The sequence below is a fragment of the Alligator mississippiensis genome, chromosome 1, assembly GCF_030867095.1.
Source record: "Alligator mississippiensis isolate rAllMis1 chromosome 1, rAllMis1, whole genome shotgun sequence".
Lineage (NCBI taxonomy): Eukaryota > Metazoa > Chordata > Crocodylia > Alligatoridae > Alligator > Alligator mississippiensis.
This window is the reverse complement of record NC_081824.1, coordinates 284,547,828-284,562,181: the sequence shown is the minus strand read 5'-3', so window position 1 is coordinate 284,562,181 and position 14,354 is coordinate 284,547,828. Positions and strand designations below refer to the sequence as shown.

The following is a 14,354-nucleotide window of genomic DNA, read 5'->3' as shown; positions in this document are numbered from 1 at the left end:
CATTACAACCTTAATGCTTTTACATCTACTATATAACTAAGTGTAGGTATCAGGATTATAAGTGTGAGTTAAATTGTTTAAGAGCATGCATGAAAGCATTATTTTACCTTTGACTCATTTATGTAATTCCGTGTAATTAAAAAAATTCACTGGATGTATAATATTGCATATAATAGAAGCTGACTAATTAAAATAGCTGGGAATCATATTCAAGATCCTTTTATGTCTCATGCATGTCTAAACAGACTAGCAATAAAGCTTTAACCCAAGCTCAAATAAGTTTGATTAGCAATTTGGGAAAATAACAAGATGTGCCAATTTATGCTCCTTTAATTCAAAATAAGATTTTATGCAGGTCATCATTTTTATTTTTAACTGAATTTATTAGCCATAGTGAGCAGGTCTACACATGCCCATACAGTGCCATTGTTAATGTGCTGTCATTTAGTACAGCATGCTATAATGAGGGAGCACATTGCTACTGTGATGTAGCTGCGGCATCACGGTTTTTGCCCGTTGATACTATATTGCCCTATTGTGTTGCTAGCACAACATAGTATCACGTGTAGATGCACCCAGTGAGTAGAAAATAAGTTAAGCTCCAGTAATATGCCAAAAATGTGAAGGCTATCACACTTGTTAATTATTGCTAGTAACTTCAAATATTTGCTTTCATATGAGTATAGGTCTTTAACATCAGTTTTCACTTTGTTTTTTTGTTTTTTTGTTTTTCTGAATAATGTGTTATTTCCCCAAGTATTCCCTTGGTATGTCACCTTGGAGATATAGTAGTTCATTTGCACCTTATACCACCTTGTACCTTATTTAATAAAATATACTATATGGTAAATTAGCATGAAATATAAATGATACTGTCTCAAAACTTGGGCTTAAGTAAAGTAAGAGCACAAAGTAAGTGTAACTAAAGACCAGAATTAAAAGTTATACCACTGCATTCCTGCAAGCATGAGACTTTACTGAATCATCTTTATTGCTTTTCATTGCAGAATTTAACAGCTCAGTTCCACTGATGTAATGAAGTTAGACGTGACCTTTAAATTTAATCTCAGTTTTCCCATTTCCAAAATTGGGATAGCAGTGACTTATTTTACAATGTTATTTAGAGGACTGAATAATCAATGCTTAAAATTACCTGGATAAATGCTAAGAATTATTTTCAAGAAATTACACCATTGTCTTCTTCTTTCCTATACCTTGTTTCTCACTGGCAAAAGTGTACGGGGGGCGGGGGGGGGGGGGTGATGGAATAAGAGTTCATAATAAAATACATTTCAATTTCTCATTTCCTCCTTCCCTACATTCTTCAAGGCATACAGGTCTGTTTTGTTCATGATGTTTTAGACTTATACACATATCCAAGAATTGACAGCTTAATTTAGTTTCATGATTTTATATATATTAAAGTTCAACATAGAGCTTTGGAGGACATAGGTTTTTGTTTCACTAATATGAGATTTGGGATTTTTTTTTCAGACTTAAATTCTAAGATGTTCTATGTTTTTCATAGAAAGACACTCCATGACAAAGAATAGCTTGGACACACACTTAGACACACACTTGGAACCTCTTTCAACAATACTAACAGTCAGTGGATCCTGCACTGGCTACAGCCTTGCTTGGGTCCCTGGACACCACCAGATGCCAGAAATGGGTGAAGCATGTGGAATCCTTGGATTTCACACATTCAATCTGCTGAGCCTAGAAACTTCTGAGGAAACTAAGAGCAACTAACCCTGCAGAAACTATGAATCTGCAGGTCAAACTGGACGCTGTCACTGCAAAGCTGGTCACAAACTGGAAGGGACTACTTTACAAGCATTACAAGCAGAACATCAGGCAGCAACTGAAGGACTCAATGACCAACTGCCCAGAATCCTCCAAACTGAGGGCTGGTCTGACTGCAGCAAAAAGAAGGAAGGCTGTAGGGAAGGATGGAATCCCTCCAGACTTCTTCCACCATCTCAGACTGATGGCTCAAAAGTGAATTCTGCACCTATATTCAAACATGATGGAGATCAGCCAAATCCCTTGAATCTGGCATGAAGCAATGATTACTGCTCTCCTGAAACTGGGGAAGCCAGCCAGTGATACTGGGAGCTACAGGCCAATATCATTGCTTTGTAAAACTTACAAATTAGTGGAGCAGCTCATCCCCCAAAGGATTAGCCTGATTGCCAAGGTGTCCATCCCCCAAGAACAAGCCAGTTTTATGCTACACCAAAGCTGCTGTGACCAACTGCTTGCCCTCACCATGAATAATGAAGATGGCTCCCATCGCAACGTTAAGATCAGTGCCTTCTTCCATGCATCAGACTGCTCTGCCTTTTGTGAACATTTCTGGGCAATGCATGGATGCATGTCTACCTCTGAGATAAAGTGAGCAAACCAAGGAATCCAAATAACAGCCTCCTGCAGCGAATTTTCTTGACACAACTCTCTTCAACATTTATATAAGCAATATGCCTGCTACTTCTTTGAGGAAATTTCCATATGCTGATGACCTGGCACTAACCACAGGCAAGGACCTTCAAAGAGATTGAAGACATGTTGATGTTAGACCTGTCTATAATGGCAGAATATTTCATCAAGTGAAGGCTGCAACCAAATCTAACTAAGTCCATCATTGCAGCATTTCAATTCAACAATCACAAAGCACATTTTTATCTCAATGTCACTTTTTGAGAAAGAAAATTATGACATAATCCAACTCTGTCCTACCTAGATGTGACACTTGGCCATACCCTAATCTTTTGTAATCATCTTCAAAAAATAGCTGCAAAGGTTAAGAGTTGGGTGAACATGATGCAAAACTCACCAAAATGAGCTGGGGTGTCACTGCAGAAGTACTCCATACCCCTGCTATGGCACTAGTCTTCTTAACAGCCAAGTACTGTGCATCTGTTTGGGCTGCTAGCACTCACGCCAAATGTGTGAATGTTCAGTTAAATTCTGCAATCTACACCAATTCAATCTTTACTGGTGCTAGCCAATGTTGCATCTCCAGACATTTGCCACAACAAATCTCCATACAGAGAGGTCATCCACATGAATGACAACCCAGACCTCCTCATTCATAGAGATTTAAAGAACCTCCCATATCACCACCTGGTCTCTTGGAGACCTTTGTGGACACATGTACAAGCCTTTGTAGGAAACAACAGTGCAGCATCTTGGAGGAAAGTGTGGAATTAAACCACTATTCAGAATAAACATCTAATTTCCAACTCAACAATAAAGTCTCCTGGTTTTGACCTTCCACAAAAAACATGTAAGGTTCTATATCAGATCCGAAACAGGCATGGCCACTGTGGTCACTTAATGCACAAATGGAGTACTAGGAGTTCTGCAGAATGTGGCTGTGGCAACCCTGATCAAACTATGGACAATATTCTGCTCTCTAAACAAATTTGACAGTGACACTGCAGAGATACATTCCCTTCCTCAAGAGCATTAAACTGGTTAAGTAACCTTAAACTGGATTTAAAACTGTTGCTCCAAGTCAGCCATATGAAAGAAGAAGACATGCTTGGGATGTGCAAGACTTGGATAAAATCCTCTTTGTTCCACCTAACTTGAAGCATGAACTTAGACACATATCCTCCATATCCAGAGTGAGTGCCCTAATCTCCAGACTGTTGAGTGAGTTATTTCAACTTCTTCTATTGGAGTTGTTTATATATTAAATATTTCATAGTAGCAAGATGATGAATCTTACTTCTCATAACCCAGGTGGTCTATAAAGTCACACTACTCAAAAAACATATATATAGCTGGAAATCATATTCAAGATCCATTTATGTCTCATGCATGTCTAAACAGACAAGCAATGCTTAACAGATGCACATCTAAAATGGAAAGAGAATGGAATTCTGCAAGTGGGCCAAAGGACCATACTGAAGACAGGCTTGTGAAAAGCATGTTGCAGAAATCAGTTGCTAAACAGATCTAACCAGTACTAGCAGTTCAAAATATGGTCCAGTATGTCTTACATACACTAGTATCAAATATATTTTTTCCAGACAGAGTTACTAGAACCCATAAAGGAAGCTGCTTTGTGTGGCACATGGCACACCTGGCAGGGAGCAGGGAGAACAGAGAACAACAGTAGATAGGGCAAGCTGGAGAAAGCAGAGCAATGGATCAATTAGGAATGGAGGACAGAGCAGAACAACAGATTGGGCAGGGAACGGGACACAACTGTAACACAAAAGAAGTTCTGTACATAGAAACTGCTTTCAAAATGCCCCAAACTGGTTTAAGATAAACATGGATGGATGTAGTATCAGACATAACTGATTTAGGTTAAATCAATTTATTAAACTTCTGTCCCAGATCCCCTACAAATTCAAGTTAATTCACAGTACCCCAGCATCCCAGGATGCTTTGCACCTCCTCAGCAATGCCCCCCTAACCTCCAAAAGCAGGTGGGCTAGCCTTGGCCCAAGCTGTCTACTCCAGCTGAGCAGGGAAGCATGCTCTAGCTCCCCCCCAGCTTCTGGCCTGGGCCACTGTAGGCATGTGGCTACATTTCCTGCTGGCTAGCCCCACACTAAAGCACCCTTGTGCCCCAGCCAGCCTCTCTGCAGCATGTTGAGGCTGTGCTTCCAGGCACATGTGTATATGCAGTGCCTGGGAACAATAAATTCTGGAGCAGTAAACTCCAAAGTTTATACAAGCACACTAATAGCACATTTAGATGTACCCCAGACTATTTGTAACTGCTAAAAAGAAACAATATTTTCATACCCATAATTTTCTACCCAAGTTATGACTTTGTTGTATGAAGTTAAATGATTCTTAGAAGGTATGTCTGTAGGTTAATACCGTATGAAGGACTAAAACATGATGTGCACTTGCATTTCAATAAGAAGTTTAGTCTTAATTCAAGGTGGAGTATGTTAGTATGCTAAGTAAGCCTAGAATTGCTTATAAAAGGAAACTGTGATTCCATATAGAAAACAAAGAAGTGGAAAATTCCTAGCATTTCAAAGACTTCAGGATAGAATTCAAGAGAGCTGACTAATACTTAGGGGAAAAAAAGAGGAAGAAGAACATTTTACTGCTCTTTATAGCTTTAATGCAAGAGGCAGCACGAATTAAATTCAAATAAAATAGTAGCTTCAAAATTACTACTTGTATATTTTGTGTTATGTGATAGATTTGTATGTATGTAAGTAGCAAATCTTATCTATAAGCGTTACTCAGGGAATTTTGAACTGAATTGAAATTCTTTGATAATTAAGTAACTTGATGAAAAAATTCTATATTCTACTCTAGAAGTGTTTGTTGAATTGACATGAAGAATCCTGTAATTTCATTACCAAAGATATTTGATTAGAGATAAGATGGATAAATGACATACGGGAACAGAAAAAAAAAAACAAGGCTTGCAACAAATTTTAAATATATATTAGTTATATTTGTATTTATTAATTGTCTATCATGGGTCAAAATATAACTTATTAACTCAATATCCTGTTATCAAAGTAAGCCAAGCCTACTAATATAGTGTGACAAGACTTTAGACTTTGTACATTGCTCCATCATCTTAACCTGTCAGCATAACCTTTCAGAAACATATCAGTCTTCAGCAGAACTTACTGTTCATTTATGATGTCTGGTATCAGATTCCAGATTTTTAAAATAAATACATACATAAAATAGTCTTTACGTATTTAGGTTTAGCTCAACTCTGGCATTTCCAGGAATCTAGAATGAAAGATATTCTGTGCTTGGAACAACCTTGGAGACAAAGTATAACTGAGTCACAATCTCCTTCTCAGTGGGCATGTCTACATGACATGACGTGAATTTATACTGGCTTAAATTTACTGCGCAGTAAGCAGGAAGAGGCTGGCATGTACACATGCAGGAATTAAAGAGCATTAACACTATGTGTTGACTGACCTGGGACAAATTTTAGTTCCAAGTCAGTCCACACACACACACACAGTGTTAGTGCGCAGTAAGGCAACTACATGTGCGTTATTGCACAGTAATTAATTGGGCATAAATTTGCTACCTGCATGATTTATGCTCAAGTCAGTATAAGTCACCATATTTACAGTGCAGTACAGGCATGCACATGTAGATGCATACCTGTACTGTGTGGTAATTTTGGTAACTGAGCAGTAAATGCACACGTGTAGGCTCACCCAGTTATCTCACTGTTATAAAGAATAAGTAAAATTTAACAGTGCCAAACCCAGTGAAGCTATAACTGACACATGGAGAAGAAAGAATCCCTCCGCTTAGTCTTTACCTTACTCTTTCACTTCTTGCCCAGTTCATATGGTGTCTCTCTAGAAATCATTTCTTTTCCAGTGCTACTAGACAATAAGTGCCCCCTTTTTTTGTGTTTTACTCTACCAGAGCAGGCAGACCACAGTTTAGGTTCTGACTTTAGTTTGTTATATTTCAGTTATTTATATGATTCAAAATTGATTGCAGTTTAATTTCTATATGTCTCCTGTTTCTTCTCCCTCTTTTCTTTTCAGAAACACACATACCCACACAGAAATGAATATGACTCTATTGTTCTTTCACCTGCTTTAGTTTCTAGATCTTTCTTATGTTCTACTGCTAGTATTTTATACCATTTAAATTCCATACTTTTTATTAATTTGGGTAATCCTCAATTGTATGGGTTTTTTTTTTTCATTTCCTTTCTCTGCAATATGTTTTCCTAGTATTTTTTATCTTCTAATTTCATGTTTTTACCTTTATTGTCTGCCATAAGTCCACTTTTTCTGAGTTTGTTGTATTCTTATGACAGTCTCTCACCCCTCACCTATTAGTACTTTTACTTCAGCTGCTTTGGTTTCTTGCTTTTTTGTGACTATTTCTCATACAACTTTTCATTTATCTTCTGAATTATCAAGTTGCCAATTATTTGTCTTTTATTTCTAAAGAATTTTACATATAGCTTGTTGCTCATTATTTTCACTGACCATTTCCTTGTACTTTATTATATTGAATTTTGCATGTTTTTCTCAACCTTGTGACTCAGGATGTTTCCCTTTCATGCCTGTTTACTTGGGGCCAGCAGGTGGTTATGTAACAAAATACCTAACCACAGGATATTGAGGAGCAGCAAATGATTGACTGTGTTAATCAGGTAAGTGTCAAAGTGCCAAGTTTTTCATAAGCTCCTTCAGTAGAAAGTGGCACAATCTGAACTTTAAAATCTATTTTAATAATACATAGGAGATTTACATTTTTAACTCACATTATGGTTAAGCAAAAGCCCATGACACTTCCTTCATGAGATATGAAATATACAGGCACAATGCTTATTAGTAATTAAATGCCTGTCATCATTTCTATTATAAACCCAGATATTAGAGAGTATATTCTACTGATGTTCAATATTCTTAGGCTGAAGTTTGATATACAGTTTACATTATTTTAATCTATGTGAGCACTATAGCATACATGTATGCATAATATATAGATGTTTACAGTTTCTATAATACAGTTCCTGATATTCTTCATTTTCTAAAATTTCAATTGAAAAATAGATTTAAAAATAATGTATAACTCTTTAAAGTTTATCTTAAGAAAATATAAATGTGTCTGATTGACAAACACTAGAGTTTATGCCTTTGGTATCAAATTTGTCAGTCATAAATACTAGGACAAATTCTAAGGTACAATGGCAATTCTATCTATTGTTACACTGGAAAAGCCAGTTTGAGAACTAAACTCCTCAGATTTCCAGAGTTTGATACATTCCATCAATGAAAGCCTTTTAACTGGCATTGCCAGAAAGTAGCTCAATGCCCTTAGTATCCCAGTTGAGGTTAGGACTAAAAAAATCAGCAGATTAACCTGTGAAGGACAAGTCAGTCATTAATATTTGTTATTACAACAACAATAGTAATCGTTAATATGAAAGCATCCAGGCTTGTACCTATAGACTTCTGCCTCCATTGAATCTACTGATTTACCAAGAATCTGTGGAGGATTCAAATAATACTAACCTATTCTATTAAACCTCACTGACATTTGAAGCAATATGTCACTACCTTATTCACCGAAACACTGGCTAACTTGGTAACCGTTGGTGTTTCTATAGAATTTAATATGGTTTCCTATGACCTATTACTATTTGCCACTGCACTAACCATGAAATTTGGTGAGAAAACATGATCTAAAATAACTCAAAAGATTTTCCAAATTTTAAAAAGAAATGATAGTGTTTGAGAGGATGCAGCTGTCCCAGATGTCACAAATGTTTTAGCGTGGAGTCAGAAATTCAGGTTCTCAGACCATCAAGCTTTTGCCACATCTGCATTTCTTATTCATCAGACAATATCATTTTGATCCTATTTTCTTTTATATCAACTTCTACTGTTCATGCATATGCACATTTCAGAGCCCTTCAGCATAGTATATGATAGCAGCACTATATAGTGCAATAATCTAAACGCTTTTGAATTCGCATCATATCCAATATAGTATCTTCCATTTATCTTCAGAAGCTTTATAATCCATAGCTTTAGTCCCTGTATCATATGTTCAGTGTATTACTTTTATTACTTGTATCAAGTACTGATACTTATTTACTCACCTCCAGTCTCCTCAGATATGTGAAATTGGTTAACCTATATATCTTTTCTACTACCGCTTTTCTCCTTTGTCTGTATAACAATACTGCACTGCAGTTCCATTAGCAGTGTGTTGTAATTAAGTAAACTCTTTTTTGGCCAGCATGTTGGCTTTCATGAATTATTCCTCATTTGTTAAACTATTATCCATCATGATGACCTAGTGGGAGATTTCAATCCCCCTGACTTGGTCAGCTTAACCAGCTTGCTGCAGTGAGATGAATGTTGCTGCCCTAGTAAGACTCAAACAGAATCTGGAATAGGGTTAATTTGGAAGTATTGGTCTAGTTTTATTCAAAACCATCTGCTTATCTCTATTATAGATAAGGGAATACTCTTGTACATAATATATATATATATATATATATATATATATATATATATTAACATGGACATAGCAGGTTGGTCAGCAGGCTGGGGGGGGGGGGGAATCAGGGTGGTTGAGGAAGAGATTGACGGGTACTTCCGTTCTCTGCAGGCCCACACACCTGGAGGGAAGGCATCACAGGAGGCAGTCGATGCAGAAGAATGGAAGACAGACACCTCCAGATCTAGATGTCACAGAACTAGACGTTACACTACTGGAACAACTCCCCCAGTGCATCTGGGAAACAGGTATGATGCCCTAGTATCACTGGGAGAGAGTACAGCAATGGAGGGCATGTCCACAGCTACTACCAGACAGGCTAAGAGGCAACCGGGCAGCCAGAAGAGAAGACATCAAGTCATCATAGTAGGAGACTCCCTCCTGAGAGGAATGGAGGGAGCCATCTGCTGCCCGGATCCTACAGTACAGGAGATAAATTGCCTGCCCAAAGCTAGGATTTGGGACATCATAGCAAGTCTTCCAGACCTAATCAAGCCTACTGACTACTACCCCATGATCCTTATCCATGTTGGAATGAATGATGTGGTCCGAAGTAGTACAGGATGGGTCATGGCTGACTACATGGCTCTGGGAGACAGGCTTAGAAGCTCAGGGGCATAAGTAGTCTTCTCATCAGTCCTCCCAGTCAGCAGATGCAGCCAGCACCATGGCAACTGCATTGAGGAGGTCAACTCATGGCTTCAGAGCTGGTGCCACCATGTGGGGTTCGGCTTTCTAGACCATGATCTGTACTTGCAGGATAGTACCTTGCTGGGACGGGATGGGGTATATCTCTCTCCAAAAGGTAAAAGTCTGCTCTCTTACAGGTTGGCATACTTCCTACATAGAGCTTTTAACTAGCTTTGTCAGGGGACGGGGATGCTGAATTCAGGACAAGATCGGGAAGGACAAACCATGAAATGCACACTGGAAATGATAAGTACTAAGGGACACACTAAGAATCAGGATAGGGGAATACTAAGGCCACCTATCAGGGGGCTTAGGTGTCTCTATACTAATGCCAGAAGTATGGGAAACAAACAGGAGGAACTTGCACTCCTGCTTGCAGACAAGGATCTCGACCTGGTTGGTCTAACAGAAAGCTGGTGAGACCCTACCCATGACTGGGCAGTACGCATTGAGGGCTACAGGCTATACAGGCAGGATAGATTGGGGAAAAAGGTGAGGTGCATTGCTCTGTATGTTAGGGAACATTATACATCTTCTGTAATAAAGATGGGGAAAGAAGAAGGGCAAATCAAAGTCCTATGGGTCAGATTACAAGGGGTTAGGGGTGAAAGGGACTTGGTAGTAGGGGTCTATTACAGACCGCCGCACCAGGAGGAAGAGTTAGACCTAGAATTCTAGAAACAACTTTCAAAGGCAGTATATTCAAAAGATCTAGTTGTGATGGGTGACCTAAATTATCCAGACATCTGCTGGGAGCAGCAGTTGGCCAGGTCTGCCCATTCATGTAGTTTCTTAACATATATACAGGGCCTGCATCTAACACATGTATGCAGTCCCACTAGGGGAGATACCTTACTTTACTTGGAGCTGGCCACAGGGGAAGACTTGGTGGGGGGTCTACAGGTACAAGGTAACCTAGGGGATAGTGACCACCAGCTGACAGGATTCACTATACAGCGTAAGGTGGGAAGGACAACTAGTAGGGCAGCAGTGCTAGATTTCTGGAGGGCCAACTTAAACTGTAGCAAAACCCCCAGCTTTTCTTTTTTTTTCCTTTTAAAATGCATTCCCTCCCCCTCCCCAACCATTTCTGACTTTTCCTATCCCTCTCTATTCCCTATAGATAAGTATAAGTAAGCTAAGATGTAGGATAAGTTTTAACATTTTATTTTAGGTAATAAGTTTTATTTCTCTCCCCTCTTTGCAAATAAGTCCCCTGCTATTTTGATATAGATATCCACTGTTTTATAAGGGATAATTATTATGTTTGTATTGATTTTTTTACTGCTTTTATATTGTGTGATTACTGTTTTAGGCCTATATATGTAAGTTAGCATAAGTCATGTCAAGCCTCCATCTTATGCCTGGTTGCATAACCTATGACTCATACTATCCCTCCTATGTAACTTGGTTCCTGACTGAATGGGGATGAATGAGGGTGCTTGAGAGTGGCAGTAGGTCTAATAATAGCTCCTTCTGAATGACCAAACTATCAACACCAATACCTGGACCAATGACCCAGCCCTTGGAACCACCCTCAGCATTCAAGAAACAAAAGATGAGGCACATGCTCAGTAAGAACATCTGGAACCCTCTGTAACAGGACTGAACTTGCCTGGACAGGCCCTCCCATAGGAGATCATAGGTAGTCTACCCCATAAAAAGGAGTAGTGAAGACTGACTCCTTGGGAATGCTATTTTCATTTGGACCAGACGAGTTCCATGTCACACTGCCTGTCCACCCCAGAGGCCCTTCCAGCGACCCCCCTCTGGACAACATTGAGCTGAAGGAGACCCCAACTGGCCATCGAGGACCCAGTTTCAGCCTGGGATAGGTAAATATCACCTGCATATTTCCTCCTCCAATTTGGACTCTATCTCTCCTCCCAGACTTCAGCCCCTGCACCAAGCCTCTTTAACCCCTGCTGCCATTGTCTGTGTGTGTGTGTGTGTGCAAAGGAACCAATAAAATATTGTGTCACCATCTCCCCTTTTAAATAAAACCACTGTCATTTGTAACCCTGAGTTGGGTTGTATTTTACTGAGCTCGGGTCCCTTCCCTACCTTAAATTCCGGTCTCTGTCTCTCTCTCTCCCTCTTGGCTTTCAGCCCTGTTCCCGCTACTTTTTGCCTCCTCTCTGTCCCTTTTCTGCAGGCTGTCAGCCCTGTTGCTTTCTGCAGGCTCTCAGCCTTGCTCCCACCACTTTTTGCCTGTAGCCACCTCTTCTCAATCCCTATCTCTCTGCCTTCTCTTTCAGCCCCACTCCCAATTTTCCTCTCCCCATGTACCTCTCGGCTCCCCTGTAGACTCCTTGCTCTGACTCCAGCCTCTGGGCTTCTCCCTGGCATTGCTCCTTTGCTCTGTCAGCTTTCTGCTTTCAATTAACACCCATTAACTTTAAGTTACCCCAACTTCCCTCCAGTCTGCTGGTTCTAATCCTGGCACTAGCAACTTTCATCTCAGTCTCTACCAGCAGTAACCTAAAGTAACTGCAAGCTTCAGTCCAGCTCTTTCTAGTCTACCGGTTGTAATCCCGGTCCCAGCAACTTTCACCCCCTACACTTTTACTCTCTCTCTTACCTTAACCTTCCTCCAGGTATCCCAAGTACATCAAGCACATACATACACACCACAACACCCAAGTTAGGAACTCACCTGTGTGTATGTGTAGGTGAGTGGTATGTATGTGAACTGATATACATGTATGTCACTGTGTGCATGAATTATGAATTAGTGATCCATGTATGTGTATTGGGTGTGCAAGTATTGGTAATTGATTCGGGTCTAATTTCTTTTGATTGGTATAGCATGTGTAGGTGCTTGAATTGGTGTTAGGTGTGCATTTGCCTAGGCTGGTAATTTTGGATGTGTATGTGCCTGAATTGGCAGTGTGTGTATGCACGCCTGGTGGGGTTGCATGCATCTAGAGTGTGTGTATGCACCTAGTGTGTGTGTATGCACCTAAATGATTTTTTAGTTTGTGCCTGTGCAATTGTACACAATGTCCTCCTGTCTAACAGCGCAATATTGAGATCCTGATAGTTTGGCCTGACCCCACAGGGCAACACAATGAGCTCATGAGATTGCTTAGGGTGGGACTGAAGTGTAATCATATCTGTGAGATGGGAGTCAAAAAAGGGTGGGAGTTCCACAAGGGACTGATCCTACAGGCAAAGAGAGACACCATCCCAATACATGCAAAGGGAAGCAAAAGAGCCAAAAAACCTCCTTGGCTGAGCAGGGAAATCCAGGGGAGCCTTAAGAAGAAAAAAGCAGTCTACAGGCTGTGAAAGCAGTAGGCAGCCACCAAGGAGGAATATACCTGCTTGTCTCGTGCTTCCAGGTAAGCAGTGAGGAAGGCCAAAGCCAATACAGAATTCAAGTTGGCAACAAATATTAAGGACAACAAAAAGTCCTTCTTTAAGTACATAGGGAGCAGGAAGAAGGCACAGGGTAACATAGGGCCACTACAGAATGGACTAGGGCAACTTGTAACTGATAGGATGGAAAAAGTAAAGCTCTGTAATAATTTCTTTGCTTCTGTTTTCCTAGACATGGATACAAATACACCTCCCAATGAGTCTTTATACTGGAGTGAGAGTAATACCAATCCACCAACGGTTAGCACTGATCTAATGAAGGGGCACTTAGATTCATAGATTCATAGATTCATATTAATATGATTCAGATTTAGAAGGGCTGGATGTACTTAGGTCAGCAGGCCCCAACGATCTTCACCCAAGGGTACTAAAGGAATCAGTTGATGACATAGCAGAACCACTGGTGCAACTGTTTGAACACTCATGGCACTTGGGACAGGTCCCAGAGGACTGGAAAAGGGCCAATATGGTCCCTATCTTCAAGAAGGGGAGGAATGAGAGCCCGGGTAATTATAGGCTAGTTAGCCTCACCTCTATTCTCAGCAAACCCTTAGAATAAATCATAAAGGATCACATTTGTGGGGGGGCCAGTGTGTAACACAATGTTAAGGGGCAACCAGCATGGGTTTATAGCAGGCAGTTCCTGCCTGAGTAACCTGGTCTCATTTTATGACCAGATCACAAAGTGCTTAGATGCAGGAGTAGAAGTAGATATTATTTACCTGGATTTTAAAAAGGCTTTTCACACAGTGTCACACCCAGTTCTTATGAGCAAACTGAGTAGTTGTGATGTGGATTTTTTCACAGTAAGTTGGGTGAAAAACTGGCTTATGGGATGTACCCAGAGAGTGGTGGTGGACGAGTTGGTTTCCCCCTGGAGGGATGTGGGCAGTGGTGTTCCCCAAGGCTCTGTCCTTGGACCAGTACTGTTTGATATCTTCATCGGCGATCTGGATGAAGGGGTTGAAAGCACCTTGTCCAAATTTGCAGATGGCACTAAACTATGGGGTACAGAATACACACTGAAGGGCAGGGAGTGAATCCAGGCTGATCTGGACAGACTGGGGAAGTGGGCAGATCAGAATAGGATGCAATTTAATGAAGACAAATGCAAAAATCACTTGGGGAGGAAGAATCTCCAACACACCTATAGACTGGGGAGTACCATTCTGAGTACCACAACAGTGGAAAGAGATCTCAGAGTCCTGGTTGATGCAAAAATGAACAAAAGTTTCTAGTGTGACAAGGTAATAAGCAAGGCTACTCTTTGGTGCATCACAAGCAGG

General features: G+C 40.2%; 1 long non-coding RNA gene across 1 annotated transcript; it reads left to right on the top strand.

The window, feature by feature from the left end:
• The first annotated feature begins 1,559 nt into the window (after positions 1 to 1,559).
• On the top strand, positions 1,560 to 11,700 carry LOC109280411 (uncharacterized). The gene is made up of 3 exons (XR_002086734.2): positions 1,560 to 3,660; positions 7,031 to 7,138; positions 9,109 to 11,700. It is a non-coding gene; the product is annotated as an uncharacterized LOC109280411 (long non-coding RNA).
• The last annotated feature ends 2,654 nt before the right edge of the window (positions 11,701 to 14,354 follow it).